This window comes from Dermochelys coriacea, chromosome 7 (assembly GCF_009764565.3).
Source record: "Dermochelys coriacea isolate rDerCor1 chromosome 7, rDerCor1.pri.v4, whole genome shotgun sequence".
In the NCBI taxonomy this organism is placed as follows: domain Eukaryota; kingdom Metazoa; phylum Chordata; order Testudines; family Dermochelyidae; genus Dermochelys; species Dermochelys coriacea.
In genome coordinates, this window is record NC_050074.1 from 3,416,278 (window position 1) to 3,431,968 (window position 15,691).

The window sequence follows — 15,691 nt, forward strand, 5'->3', positions numbered from 1 at the left end:
AAGCATTATCTCTATTTTTAGATGGGAAAAGAGAGTGTGCACATGAACATGTGAGACAACTATATGGCAGGACTTTGCTAAGCTTTTAAAAATATATATTTTATATCCCAAACAATATAAAATCCAGTGGTCATCAGTTTACCAACACTTGACGAGGAGTAATTACTGAGATCCCATAATACTATTGTCTCCTAGCCTTAACATCTACTATTCCCCTACGTATAAAATAAGCAGCAAATATAGTACTTCAAATACTCCTCTGGGCAGACATTTTTATGGTCACCACTGTAACAAACAACAATCCTTGACCAAACTGCACTAACAGTGTGAAATGCCAAGGTGCTGATCCTTCATAAAGAGATCATTGAATATCATTTCAATACTAGGTTAAGTTTTTATTTTTTAAAAAATTGACTGGATCGTTTATAATAAGGAAAGTTTTTCCAGTTATTCAGAAGACAGTAATCAATATCAGTAACAAATCACGCATCTCTGTGTATTTACTGTTCAACCTCATGACATCAGACATGTTTGATACACACTTTATTCAAAAAGTATTCAAGTATAAAGGACCTATGAAACATCACTGATTTTGCCTTTCTTTAAAAAAAAAAAAAATCAAAGGCAGAGGAACAAACAATATTCGAAAAGGAAAAGTATAAATCCCAAGAAGATGTGAACATTTAGAAGTGCAATATGACCAAACAGCAAATTAACTAAATCACCTTGCCTTGAAATGTTTATTCTTACATATTGCATCTAGACAGAGATGTAGGTGCCAGAAACAGTAGATGCGTTTCACCCACAGTGGTCTCTTTCATAAAACTGATTCCCCCTGGAAGTGCTGCAGTAGTTTTATTAACAGCTGAAAAAGGCACTCTCGACTGAGACTGGTTTCAGAGTAGCAGCTGTGTTAGTCTGTATTCGCAAAAAGAAAAGGAGTACTTGTGGCACCTTAGAGACTAACGAATTTATTTGAGCATACGTTTTTGTGAGCTACAGCTCACTTCATCGGATGCATACAGTGGAAAATACAGTGGGGAGATTTTATATACACAGAGAACATGAAACAATGGGTATTACCATACACACTGTAACAAGAGTGATCAGGTAAGGTGAGCTATTACCAGCAGGAGAGCCGGGGAGGTGGGGGATAATCAAGGTGGGCCATTTCCAGCAGTTGACAAGAACATGTGAGAAACAGTGGCGGGGGGAGGGAGATAAACATGGGGAAGTAGTTTTACTTTGTGTAATGACACATCCACTCCCAGTCTTCATTCAAGCCTAAGTTAATTGTATCCAGTTTGCAAATTAATTCCAATTCAGCCGTCTCTCGGTCCTGGACACTACAGTGCTAATAAGTGATGGTCACATAAACACCACTCTATACCAGAAACCTACTGACGGCTATGCTTACCTACACACCTCCAGCTTTCATCTAGACCACACCACAAGATCCATTGTCTACAGCCAAGCTCTACGATACAACCGCATTTGCTCCAACCCCTCAGAGATAAACACCTACCAGATCTCTATCATGCATTCCTACAACTACAATACCCACCTGCTGAAGTGAAGAAACAGATTGACAGAGCCAGAAGAGTACCCAGAAGTTACCTACTACAGGACAGGCCCAACAAAGAAAATAACAGAACGCCACTAGCCATCACCTTCAGCCCCCAACTAAAACCTCTCCAACGCATCATCAAGGATCTACAACCTATCCTGAAGGACAACCCATCCCTCTCACAGATCTTGGGAGACAGGCCAGTCCTTGCTTACAGACAACCCCCCAACCTGACGCAAATACTCACCAGCAACCACACACCACACAACAAAAACACTAACCCAGGAACCTATCCTTGCAACAAAGCCCGTTGCCAACTCGGTCCACATATCTATTCAGAAGACACCATCATAAGGCCTAATCACATCAGCCACACTATCAGAGGCTCGTTCACCTGCGCATCTACCAATGTGATATATGCCATTATGTGCCAGCAATGCCCCTCTGCCATGTACATTGGCCAAACTGGACAGTCTCTATGTAAAAGAATAAAATGGACACAAATCAGACGTCAAGAATTATAACATTCAAAAACCAGTCAGAGAACACTTCAATCTCTTTGGTCACTCGATTACAGATCTAAAAGTGGTAATTCTTCAACAAAAAAAAAGTCAAAAACAGACTCCAACGAGAGACTGCTGAATTGGAATTAATTTGCAAACTGGATACAATTAACTTAGGCTTGAATAAAGACTGGGAGTGGTAAAAACAAAGTAAAACTATTTCCCCATGTTTATTCCCCCCTCCCCCAACTGTTCCTCACACATTCTTGTCAACTGCTGGAAATGGCCCACCTTGATTACCCTCCCCGCCGCTCTCCTGCTGCTCACCTTACTTGATCACTCTTGTTAAAGTGTGTATGGTAACACCCATTGTTTCATGTTGTCTGTGCATATAAAATCTCACCACTGTATTTTCCACTACATGCATCCGATGAAGTGAGCTGTAGCTCACGAAAGCTTATGCTCAAATAAATTGGTTAGTCTCTCAGGTGCCACAAGTCCTCCTTTTCTTTCCACTGAGACTGTTCACTAATCACAAATATATTTTTAAATCAATTCTTGGAAAATGCTGCAGAGTACGTATTACACAACACACCTGAAGTGCCATTGAAAGCTTTAGGACACACTGCACAAAAACAAAATAAAAACCTTTATTTTTCATCCAAAAATCTCATTTGCCTCTATTCATTTGCATTCTGCTGAATCTGGTTTTGGTTATTGTTGGGGGTTGGTTCTGTCTGTTTTTTGGTGTTTTCTTTTTTAAAAAATTATTCAAAAAAGATAAAGCAAAAAATCTCAACAGATGCTTCCTGATTGAAAGTGCAAACAAAATAAGAATATAAATCAGCGAAGGAGATTGCATAAGTGTGGCATTCACATCTCTTTTCATCACGCCCAAGAGTTAATTACATTGCTGAAATCAAACTTTGAGAACATGACAGAAACAGATGCCTCCTGCCTAGAAGAAAGTTCTTTGATCATCCTCACTGGCCCTCTCTAATTCCAATGAGCTGCATCTTTTCTGTAATATGCTGTAAGAGAATTTTAGAAAAAATAATTTGACATAAAACAATGTCAGGAATAACATGTATGGTAAAGAATGTTGTTCTCCTGATATTGAAAAGCTGACGTTGGGTTTAAGTTTTTATACAATGTAAGGCCCGAATTTACTCAGTCCAGAGATCTGCTCAGGTAGTTTGCCCAGCTCCCTGATTCCCTGGGTTAATCTGAGCTGGCCCCACCGTCGGTTAGAGCCCCTGGAGAACAGTTACATAGGATTATGCAGCTTTGTTTGTCACTCCAGTCACACTCCAGTCTGGGCTAACAGCAGTTTCTACACCACACCAGATGCCGCCAACCCCTTCTTTCTTGGTCTTACCAAATTCATAACAGAAGGAAAAGGAGAGAAGAGAGACAGAACACAGCACAAGTGGCTACTTAGGAGGATGAGAAAAAGTACAAAAGATGCAATGGAGAGCACAGATGTAAGGGAGGAAGTTGGGGATGAAAAAGAATGGAGTCAACTTAGGTGAAGATTTTCGCTGTGCAGAGGGAGGGCTAGATATTCATTGCCAATCACCACTATACTTTTCTAGCTGCATGAAACAGAAATGGTTTTGTACCCCAGACTCAGTGTGCCTCATTAACAATGGGAAAGTATCTATCCTGCCATTTATTTTCCTGCTTCTGTACCTGGAGACTATGAAGTGTGAATCTTATGAAAGCAACTACTTTTATGGATCCAGCCCATCTGTCACATTCACTTTCACACTGAGTTAGATGTCAGATTTGTACCACATGTTATTCTATTACCATCTTGAAAAGGAATTCATTACAAATGAATTTTCTGGCTTCAAATGAACTTCAAATAAATTTGTTAGTCTCTAAGGTGCCACAAGTCCTCCTTTTCTTTTTGCGAATAAAGACTAACATGGCTGCTACTCTGAAACATTTCAACTATAATGTAAGCCTGTTAGAAAAGACCATCTTGCATCTTTCATCTTGTCTTAGTCCCTTTAGGCCAGGAGATAAATTTGGTTCAGATTCAACCGTAATAGATTTTATTTTTTAAAGCAGTTAATGCTTCCATGCAATTAACATACAAGATGACCCAATGTAAAAAACAATGCAGCAAATACTACAGTAATCCCTTCCTCAGGCCTTTTATATTGAGAACAGAGGAAATGAAAAAATGTAAACTTTGCAGAGATTACAAATATAGAAACTAATCCACAAATGGCTGCCATTTGTAAATCCACATTCTCTTTTCTTAAACCCTACTACTTCACCTTCCTTTTGCTCTTTATAAACAGAAATTACCACTGGCAGGGTTCCTTACAACTAGGCTCTAACAAAGGAGACAGATGCTCCAATCACATTAGCCAGTTAACTGGTTCAGCATGGATACAAAAATCTGTCTTTGAAGCATAAGGTAAATGCAAGATACTACACAGTATTGGAAGAGAGATAGCATGGAAAACAAAAAGGTGATAAATATTACTACTGATTTATTTTTTTAGATCCCATCTGGAATTGGCTATGTGCTTCTGGCCATAGTTCCACAAGGAGGATACTATTGTCTTGAGAAATTGTAGCAGAGAAAAGCAAAGAGAAATCAAGTCTTGTGAATCAGACATATTTTGTTCTAAAGCAGAAGACCTTTTAGTGACCTGAGAAGTTCCCCAAATTATAACAGGGACAGATAAAGTTGAGACAGATATTTTACACATTGGTAAAAGGTTCAAAAAAGAAATTAGAACTAATCTAAATATTAGAAAATTTAATCTAACCAGGGGTCTCATGCATATCTGTTTCATATTAACAATAATAAACACGCAGAATATGTCATTGAACTGACACAGATGTGATTCAGAGACAAAGTCGATTTTAGCTTGGTGATGGAGAAGCAGCGAGGTGGGATAAAGATCATGCTTAAAAGAAGATGGCATGAAGGACAGAATGGAATTTTTGTTGCAAAAGGGTCTCATATGCTTGTATTTTTCTCCCTTGAATCACAATAGCACTCCTTTAGGTTCATTATAACACAGACACAAATTGTAGTATAAAAAAGTTATACATCTTAAAACAAATACTGGTAGTTTAATATGCAAGGTCATCAGCAGCAGGATGAGCAGGACCCCAAGCAAGAACCCTTGTTGGGTACTGAGAATCAGCAATCACAAGCATACACTGGCAATGACAGAACCTAAATCATTCTTTGTTTTTAACACAATATGAAATAATGAGTAAAAATGTGTAATTTTGTGCATATTGCAGGGCAGATGTGAAAGTCGGGCTTCAAGTTCCTTTCCCTTAAGTTCTTGCTGTCACAGTGGAGGAAAGCAGGCCAGAGGTTGCGGATGCTGTATGGACACTGAATTCTCGAGCCTCCCTTACCATCAGAGGAAGTTGCCAACTTTTAGTACAAGATATTAATAATTTAGACATGTTTCTGGATCCTTACCAGCTCCTGGATTCTCAAGAGACAGCCAATTTCAGAGTTTAAAAAAAATAGCAGAACTAACATGGTATTTGCCCCCCACTACCCTGGGTACTCTCCTTTCCTAGTCTTCATCTGCCTTGTTTGTTTGGATTCCAAGTTCTTCAGATCAGTAAGTGTAATTTGCATATGGAAGTGTAATGTTAGGTGGGTATTTTAATACATTTTAAGCTGTCTTTTAACAAAGTTTAACAACTGACAATTAAGCAGGACCAAGTACTTTAGCTCTCAGCAGACCTGAAGCACATGCTCTCTTGACCATAGACCATATTTAGACATGTCAGCTCCATGTTGCACATAGTTGCAATTGAGATGGTTAGTATAATGGAGAAATGGGGAAACAAGCAAGCACTGAAACATTTTCCAGCCTGAGAGCTCCTGAAAGATGCTCAATGTACCTGGCTGACTAAAATTCCAGAGAAGCCAAATTACTTAAGATGCTCATCACATTAAGTGTTTTAAGGCCATCCCTAGTCTTCAACCAGTCTAGAATCCCAGCCTGAACGGATACACATCTGAATTCTTTAAACACTAAGCGAAGGACATAATTGGTGCTCTTGGAGGTGTTAGCTTTCAAGGGCAATTACCTCACAGATATAATACCTTGTAACAAGAAAACATACCTATTCATAAAAAGCTAAGGAGCTGCTGTTCCTAGCACCATGACACCCGATTTCACTTACTAACCTTGACAGTAAAACATCATCAAAGCTTATAGCCAAGAGCTTAAAAGTGTTTACCAAATTTAATAAACCTTGACCAAACGTGCTTAATCAAAAATAGTGGGCCCTTTAGTAATGTCAAACTATTGAACCTTGTGCATTATACCCCGGCATCCAAATAACGCGACTTTGTTATTTCAAACACCGAAGAAGTGCCTTTGTCTTAGAAGAGCAAGGGTTTAAGTTTGATTCCCAGTACAGCGTTTCAGAGATTTGGTTTGCATAATCATTTTTTTAAATGGATTTCTGTGAACTACTTGGGGAATCTCCATACAAATTACCAGTAACAGCTCGAATCTCTCCCCTTAGCCTCAACCACTGTTCCCTCTAAGCTATGAGCATATGTGCATGCACACAGATCCTAAACCCCGCGCATACAGCAAAACACCACGTGCACTACAATTTGCAGAGAAGCACAACAATTTGCACAGAAGAAATTTTTTGTGCACACGGCCTGTCAAAAATTAGAGGGAACACTGGCCTCAACTCTTATTAAATGTATTTAAAGTACTCGGCCAAATCTGGAAGCTACATTGATTTACACCAGGACAATTTGCCCCAGCAACTTTAGCAGAAAAATTAAAACTTCCATGGATACTCATTGAGGGCATTTCCCAACTGTAATCAGTCATCAGTGTCCGTCCAAGCTAAAATTCTCAAATTATTTCCTACTGTGACCCGATGGCAGGCACTTACAATTGGTTCCTCACAGATGTACACCCACAATGCTTTCCTTCTGATCCCACTTTGCTTAAAAGGAACAAGGGAGGAAGTACTACCATGGGGATCTTCTGCTGTTTAAGGAAAAATCATTTGCAAATGTCTGAGAACATTTACTTGAGTACAAACCCAAAGACAGGGAATGCGATCAAGTTTGGGTAGTGACAAGCCACCCTTGCTGGGGAACTGTCCTTCCCCTATGGGTCAGTACCCACAGGATGGGAGCTCTAAATAGATAGTTTTAAATAGATTTGTTAATACTTCAGACATTGCGTTATCTGACATAATTTTGTGAATTTGAACAGGGTCAAGATACAAAAATCAGTAACCTCAAATCTGAATTATACTGGTCAGTTAGCTACATGTCTCACCACTTATTGGTGTTTCTATGGCAACCCTCATCCAGGGCACTCGAAGTATTTTTCACAACACTTAGCAAATTAAGCCTTCCAATCTCCTTGGCAGGTAAGAAATATCACCCCCATCATATAAATGGGGGAAATGGAGGCAAAGAATGATTTGTTTACGCTTATGAGGAGAGTGAGCAGCAGAGGCAGGATTAGAACCCAGAACTCATGATTCACAGTCTGTGCTCTAACCTTTAGAGCATACATTATAAATATTCCGAAAAAGACAACTCTGTCAAATAGCATTGCAAGTAGTGGAGTGGGTGTTAAATTGCATAAATATTCTGTAAATCAAACTATATCATCTGGCTTTAAATAAAGTGAGAGTGAGACAGCTCATTCTTATTTTGACATTGCAAAGTCACAGCTGCTTGATTGGAAAACCTTTAAGGACTACATTTTCAAAAAAAAGATCATGGTTTTGGGGCCCAACATGATTTAGCTTGTTGGTGCTAAACACTTCCGAAACCAAATTGTTTTTAAGCTGTGTAAAGTTGGGCACCCACAAATCAAGGCATTCAGAACCACTAAGCACTTCTGAAAATTTAAACCACTTCTCCTATGATTAATGCAAAAGCTACATTAATACAATAAGTATGTAGAGCTACACACCCAGAAAATCAAGAAGTAGAAAAATTAAGGAGTCTAACAGCAATATTAACTTAGACATTCCACACATTTTATATGTTATGTGGTAATACAACAACAACAACAAAAAAAGGCTGATGGGATTTCACTCCAATTTTAGTCACATTCAGAGGACACTATTAGGGTGACCACCTTTTCAAAATACAAAAGAGGGACACATGCAAGAGCCCCACCTCCTGCCCCCTCCCGCCTTTCCCCAAGCCTCCACCTCCTGGCAAGGCCAGAAGCTGGAGCCAGGCCATGTAAGAGCCGCCCAGGGAGCCCAGACCCTCTGGGGGGAGCTCCAGACCCTCTACTGCCTTGGGTGGGGCCAGGGTGTCCAACAGCAGCCTCCAGCCCATGTCCCCACGCCCCGGGGTACATGACCCAGGATAGGTGGAGGGTACAGGGCTCCCCGGGCAGCTCTTACTACTGTCGGCTTCAGCTTCTGGCCTGGTCAGGGTGCAGGGCCTCGGGGAGCTAAGATCCACCTCAGCCCCCACTCCATCGGGAAGAGCCTGGTGCCACCCTTGAGTCTCGAGCACACACAGTGTGGCACCGCAGGCTATCCGGGACAAATGCTGTCCTGGAATCATTCATCCCGGGACCAGGACTTGAACTCTGCATTTCATAGAATCATAGGAGTGGAAAGGACCTTGAGAGATCATCTAATCCTGTCCCCTGCACTCATGGCAGGACTAAGTACTATCTAGACCACCCTTGACAGGTATTTGTCCAACCTGCTCTTGAAAATCTCCAATGATGGAGATTCCACAACCTCGCTAGGCAATTTATTCCGGGGCTTAACCACCTTGACAGCTCGGAAGTTTTTCCTAATGTCCAACCTAAATTTCCTATGCTGTAATTTAAACCCATTGCTTTTTGTCCGATCCTCAGAGGTTAAGAACATTTCTTCTCCCTCCTCCTTGTGACAACCTTTTATATAATTGAAAACGTATGTCCCCTCTCACTCTTCTCTTTTCCAGAATAAATGAACCCAATTTTTTTCAAACTTCCCTCATAGGTCATTTTTCTAGACCTTTACTCATTTTGTTGTTGCCCTTCTCTGGACTTTCTCCAATTTGTCCACATCTTTCCTGAAATGTGGTGCCCAGAACTGGACACAATACTCCAGTTGAGGCCTAATCAGCGTGGAGTAGAGTGGAAGAATTACGTCTCATGTCTTGCTTACAACACTCCTGCTAATACATCCCAGAATGATGTTCACTTTTTTTGCAACAGTGTTGCACTGTTTACTCATATTTAGCTTGTGATCCACTATGACCCCCAGATCCCTTTCTGCTGTACTCTTTCCTAGGCAGTCATATTCCATTTTGTATGTGTGCAACTGATTTTTCCTTCCTAAATGGAGTACTTTGCATTTGTCCTTATTGAACGTCATCTTATTTACTTTAGACCATTTCTCAAGTTTGTCCAGATCATTTTGAATTTGAATCCTATCCTCCAAAGCACTTGCAACCCCTCCAAGCTTCGTATCCTCCACAAACTTTATAAGTGTACTCTCCATGCCGATATCTAAATCGCTGATGAAGATATTGAACAGAACTGGTCCCAGAACTGATCCCTGCGGGACACCACTCGTTATGCCCTTCCAGCATGACTGTGAACCACTGATAACTACACCCTGGGAACGGTTTTCCAGCCAGCTTACAGTAGTTCCATCTGGGTTGCATTTCCCTAGTTTGTTTATGAGATGGTCATAGGAGACAGTATCAAAGGCTTTACTAAAGTCAAGATATACCACATCTACAGCTTCCCTCCTAACCACAAGGCTTGTTACCCTGTCAAAGAAAGCTATCAGGTTGGTTTGAGATGATCTGTTCTTTACAAATCCCTGCTGACTGTTACTTATCACCTTATTATCTTCTAGATGTTTGCAAATAGATTGCTTAATTCTTTACTCCATTATCTTTCCAGGTACAGAAGTTTAGGGACAGAGCAGCCCAGGTCGGGATGAGTGGTCACCCTAGACACTATGCATGTAAAATTTCAGCCCCTATGGTAAATGTTTAGGAAAGTTATGAGCTAATGAAAAACAGAAACTGCCCTAGAACTTTTTAACCTAGTGTATACTGCCAGTTAGATTATAATATAATATAATATAATATAATATAATATAATATAATATAATATAATATAATATAATATAATGCCCAGGAGCCCAAGTGAAATATCAAACACAGGAGTCTAAATCTCAGTGAGATTAAAAACCAAGACAAATATGAAGAAAATTCAGTTAGTAGATTTAAAATAACAACTGTTTAAACTCAGCAATTTCTGGCACTTGCATTTTAACTTTTGAATTTCAATGAATTTAAAGGCCACATGTATTAAGGAGGCCCCAATGCAGGACACTACTCCACTGATGGAAACGGAACAATTTCAAAAGCCAGATTGATGATTTCTATTTCAAAGACAAATCCTGCAGTCATAACTTCAGCAAGATGCCCTTTGAAGACTATTGCAGCAACTAATTATTGCAAAGCCAAGAACAAGGCCCATCAGAGGAGGCAGTGCTCAGGGTAAGTGGAGTCCTAAACTCTGCAGAGGCCAGATCTGCCAGACCAGAAGCCTTTAAACATCAAGCCTTGAATTTCCTGAGCAAGCAAGTGCAGAACCACCTCCTCGCATTAATACAACACTGTGGCTAAAATGCCAAGTGTCCAGATTCAGTTAATCCCCAAAGTTAATTTTGCTCCCTCAATGTCAATTCTGCCATATTGCTTGCATGATGCATTTCCGAGGGTCTCCCTTTTAGTGTCTTATTGTGCAACACAGCTGAGTTAATATTTTTAAAACAACTTTAACCCGGGGAATCCCTTGATTGGAGCGATACTTAAACCTCACCATTGCATTCACACACCCTATTTTGCCTTTAAACTATGTTAAAGCCTGGATCATATTTCTATCTCTCTCTCCACACCACCCTCCCAGCAAGGTAGCAGAACCAACTGTTGTAATGCTCCTGACACTATTTTATCACTCTTACATGAAAACCACTACATGGGATGCAGGAAACAATTTTGTCCTCCAGTGTAATCTATATTTGGAAACCTGGACACTTTGAGCATCAGAAGGAAACATGCAATAAAACAGAAATTTTAAAAAAACCACGAACTCACTTTGCTGTCTCTCCCTGCTTTGGGAAAGCCACAATTTTCCAATTTAATATGGGAATTATCCCTCAAGAGAAACCTGTACATCAAAATGTTAATACTGCTTATATTTAACCAAGAAACATGTGGGGGTAAGGTGGGGTAGATAGAAAAGCCAGAGTAACTATACGAAAGGAATAATTTGATATAGCTAATCCTACCTGAAGGCGAGAGAAGCAGATTACAACTTCTTGGCAGCTCCTATCAGGGTTCCCCCTCCCAGCTTCTCTGAATGGTCAGAGAAATATTTTCTTATACATTATTTGGACCAAGCAGTAGATTGCCATTATAGGCAAGTGGAGATAAGTGAGACTGTGTGGTTGTGCCAAGAAGAAAATTCACATGTGATAGCAAAGGCATCCAGCACCATCTAAAAAAAATATTCAAATAAATTGTAGGAACTGAAAGCTGGACAATTTCTTGAGTAACGCATGAATAGCTGGGACACACTGAGTCCAGAGCCTTGGCCAACAAAGATACGAAGTCATCTGCTTTCAGCAGACCTGTTATTAACTGCCTCAAGCTCCACCAATGTCTGATTTAGAAAGTATCAGCAAAAGATTCACTAGTTGGCATGGTTAACATAAGGGACAATCACTCACCCAGTCCTATATACTAAAGTCGAAAAGGCTAAGGGAAAACTCAAAGCAAGAGTATTGTCTCTGTTCCTTGGCAGAAATGTAAAAACACTATTAAGAAAAGTCTCCTTCCACCTTCAGATTGTCAGGAGTTTCTGTCCATTTCTCTTGAATGACGACCTAGCAACTGTGATTGAAGCCTTTCTCAGCTCAAGGCTGGGTTATTGTAACTGTCTGTATCTGGAGCTGACAGCTGAGGATACTCAAAGCTCAGCTAATGTAACACTCAGAAACTCACCTGTGTAGCAGAACTGATGGTGAAAGCATATCACCAGTGATCTGCACCTTCCATTCACTTCTCCCAGGCTTTCACATCCAATTCAGGTTCTGGGACATAACATTTAGGCCCTTGATGGGCTCAGACACACTCACTCTCGTTTTGTGACTTCCGGAGAGAACTGAGCTCAACGGGGACATTGAAGTGCTCAGAATGACGTTCCCATGAGACAGAAGCTTTTGTGGCAGAACACCCTGCCAAAGGAGCTTAGAACATGGCCTGACCCAACCTTTTTCAGAGCTCTCTGCAAAACCCACCTTTCCATAGCAACCTTCTTTCAGCAACAGGTGCTAAAGAATGACAGACCAACGAGGGAAGTATCCCTCAATATAAAGGGACCACCCCTAGGATACCAAAAGGCACTCTGGAATAAATGTAATGCTACTTTTAATATTGTAGTGAGGAGATCAGTACTACAGCAAGTACCTTTAGATGGCGAACACAGACTGAGTTTGTTCAGACAACTGGGATGCTGGTGGACCAACCTCCCTTCAGCCAGCCCTCCCACCGATCTAACCTACACCATCCTGGAAGAATGCTCAAATGCATGTAACTCACCCTTCACCCTCCCAAATGACTGCAAGAGTTGGTTCACTTCTACTTCTTGCTAAGCAAACTGCAGGTGGTTTCTCTTAAGCCCTTTCTGAAACCCTCAAGGTTCATGCAGTCTAATTTATAACGATAGCGATCGGTTTTTGTCACAAGTCACTGAGCTTGTAATTTGCAGGAAAGAGAGACTCACAAGTCCAGAAGCCACAAGGGCATCACAGGAGTCAGAAATGGAAGAAGAATTTTGACCTTCTATTCTGGGTTCTGCACTAATGTGCATCACCCTCAACCTCCTGCACTAGACAGATAGCTGACAGAACCAGCCATCAGAGAGACAAGGCATGTGAGGTGATCGCTTTTATTCAACCAACTTCTGTTGGTGAGAGAGACCAGCTTTTAAGAACCAGTCACTAGTCAGGTCCCTTCTGTCTGGATTCCTGTCCCTCCCACATCTCCCGTGGAGTACTGCCAATGACAAAGCATCCCATGCAGCACTTCATAACAAATCACTAAGCATCCTTTATAATAAAGGGCACAAGGAACTGAGTCACAACTGAACAGAACTGATACTTATTTTAACAAACCAAACTGATCTGCACCTCGGGGCAGTTGTTATAACATGGTGTCCCTCAAAGTGGGGAACAAATTAACAGGTAAAAATACTTATTTCTATACTGTGGGAAACAAGTGCACAATGGATGGGATCTGCCTAGCAACACCTGGAGAGGGAACAGAAATTGCTCTCCCAGGGAGAAAGAAACGGATCAGGAAAAAATAAGGAAATACACAGTAAGAACTCCCATGGTGATATTTTCAGAAGTGCCTGAATGACATTGGAGAGTAAGACCTGTTCTCTTTCTCATGAGACTTTGGCAGCTTTGAAAAACTCATCTTCAATCTGAAGACCAGGGAGTGTGCAGGTTTTACTGAAGAGAGAAGCCATGCAGGGAAAACTAGCTGCTGCCCTGCAGAGTTCTTGCTGACCTCTCTTTTCTATTCACAGGAGGGAGCTACTGGGCAGTGAGTTTGGGCAAGCTGACTGGAGGGGTCACTGCAAGAGGAAGTCCTTGCTGCCTGCCTGCAGTCCTGCTTGAGGAGCCAGAATCCTGCTGGGCTGCGGGCAAGCCCATCAAAAGTGACCTGTGATGCGAGACTCTTTGCAGTTGTATGCATGCTGTCTTTTCCTTCTCTTCGCTGTGTAAACAGGGGAAAATTTAGGTAGCTCTTCTGAGTCACCCACCGCTAAGAACGGTCTTCCATTCCAGTGTCCAGGCACTGTGACCATTGAAAGACCCCTGGGTATTCTTGGTTTTAACTTTTAATAAGGAACTGACACTTCTTGGCTAAAATCTATTGTTTTCCACCTTGCACTTCTCCATGCATACTTGGCAGAAAGGTTCTGCAACAATCAAAAAAGTAGAGCCATGGTTTGGGCATTTTCTGCCTTCATTCTTTCTTCCTCATTCAAGCACATTTCTGTTATAAAGAAGTGACAATCCCCAAACTGCTGCAACTTGCCTTCAAGATAGGTAGGGAGAAAATGAACAGGAAGCCAGACGAAAGGAGCCTAAAATGTCTGGCTCTCCTGCATATCAGTTGAAGCACAAGGAGCATCCACCCATTACAAATTGATGACCAAGGTAGAAGACAGATCTGTTCTATCGAGTCCATCCCCATGCCACCGCAAAACACAGTCCCTCCGATAGGAGATGTTTGGATTGAAGGGTGCAAGAGCTTCCGGCTGTATTTTATGACTATTATATGTTCTGTGTGTTATATCAGTATAATGGGTTAATTCCAGCAGGAGGTAACTGCACATACACGGGAAAGTGAACATAGCTTCAAATAGCCCCATTAAGTGATGCTTAAAAGGACAGTACATGTTTTGAAATTTTACATCTGACTATGCAGAGACCAGCAGTCCAGCTCAGAGTGGGAGAGAGGGAGGAAGAAATCTAGAACAAAGAACTTTGGGGGTGATAAAAACAGCCCCTGATGCACAGCTGGGGAGCAGACTGAACCCCTGAAGTGTCTGGGATAAAATAGTCCTGCTTACACCTCTAGGAAAGAGTAAGGTGTGTAGACATAGTGTCTTAAGAATCCTTTTTCTCTTATGCTTTGTTCCTATTATTAAGATTAAACAATACTTTGTTTTGTAGAGGCTGTTTTGGACCACAAGGTGCAGCTACTCTTGAACCAGACATGTGGTATCAGTTATCTACACTAGATTTTAGCTAAAAATGATATTTAGGACTTGTCCACACAGGGTTAATTAAGATTAAGGTAGGATGCAAATTTAAAGCAGAACAGGTATTTCTGATTCATTTTTTGTTAATCTGGAATAAGAGCAGTCTATTCTGAATTAGCTTGATTTCTAAATGGGTTAAGGCATGCTCATTCCATATTTTTATTTATATGTTATTCATATGATCAATCTGGCTCCCCAGATAAATAGAAAATAAAAAGCTAATGAAACTGCATTTTAAAGCATATTTGAGCAGTTTACTAAGTGTCAACACAATGAATTTTTAAAGTGACAACATACTAAACTACCAAAATCAAAAAATTATGATGAAAAGCAAACTCACCTTTAAGTACACCAACCTCACTTGGGTTTAAAGAGAGGCCGTCAATTTGAAATCCCATCAAGATTTTTTAAAAAAGAGTTTTATACCTGCTTCTGAGGCCCCCGGGCCAATTTTTTTTGTCATACAATTACATTTTCCTACTTTTAAAAGGTGTTTTCCCTCTTGACTAATGAAAGACCCACAAATAAACTGATTATACAGTGAAGCTGCCTAGGCACTAAGACCTGTCAAATGCACAAAGTAAACAAACAAATAATAGAGAAAAAGGGATTTCCCTACTCCTGTTTGGTTACAGCAACACACCCACCCATTGTGGCTAAGTGACAGATGACACTTGATATAATACTAGGTAATATGATTTTTGAGTTTATGGAGCCCCTTTAAAGCAACTTTTCCTCAAATATTGGGGAAATCACTG

The 15,691-nt window shown here is 40.7% G+C and overlaps 1 protein-coding gene across 12 annotated transcripts in view; it reads right to left on the reverse strand.

Moving 5' to 3' along the window:
* The window catches only part of FHIT (fragile histidine triad diadenosine triphosphatase), a 1,103,840-nt gene that overhangs the window by 726,725 nt on the left and 361,424 nt on the right, over positions 1-15,691 (reverse strand). For 9 of the 12 annotated variants that reach the window (XM_043519701.1, XM_043519704.1, XM_043519699.1 and 6 more), the window contains one exon: positions 11,383-11,591. The exons of the other annotated variants lie outside the window; for them this stretch is intronic. The gene's annotated coding sequence lies outside the window, so the exon portion shown is untranslated. The remainder of the gene's footprint in view (positions 1-11,382; positions 11,592-15,691) is intronic. 12 annotated transcript variants of the gene reach the window in all.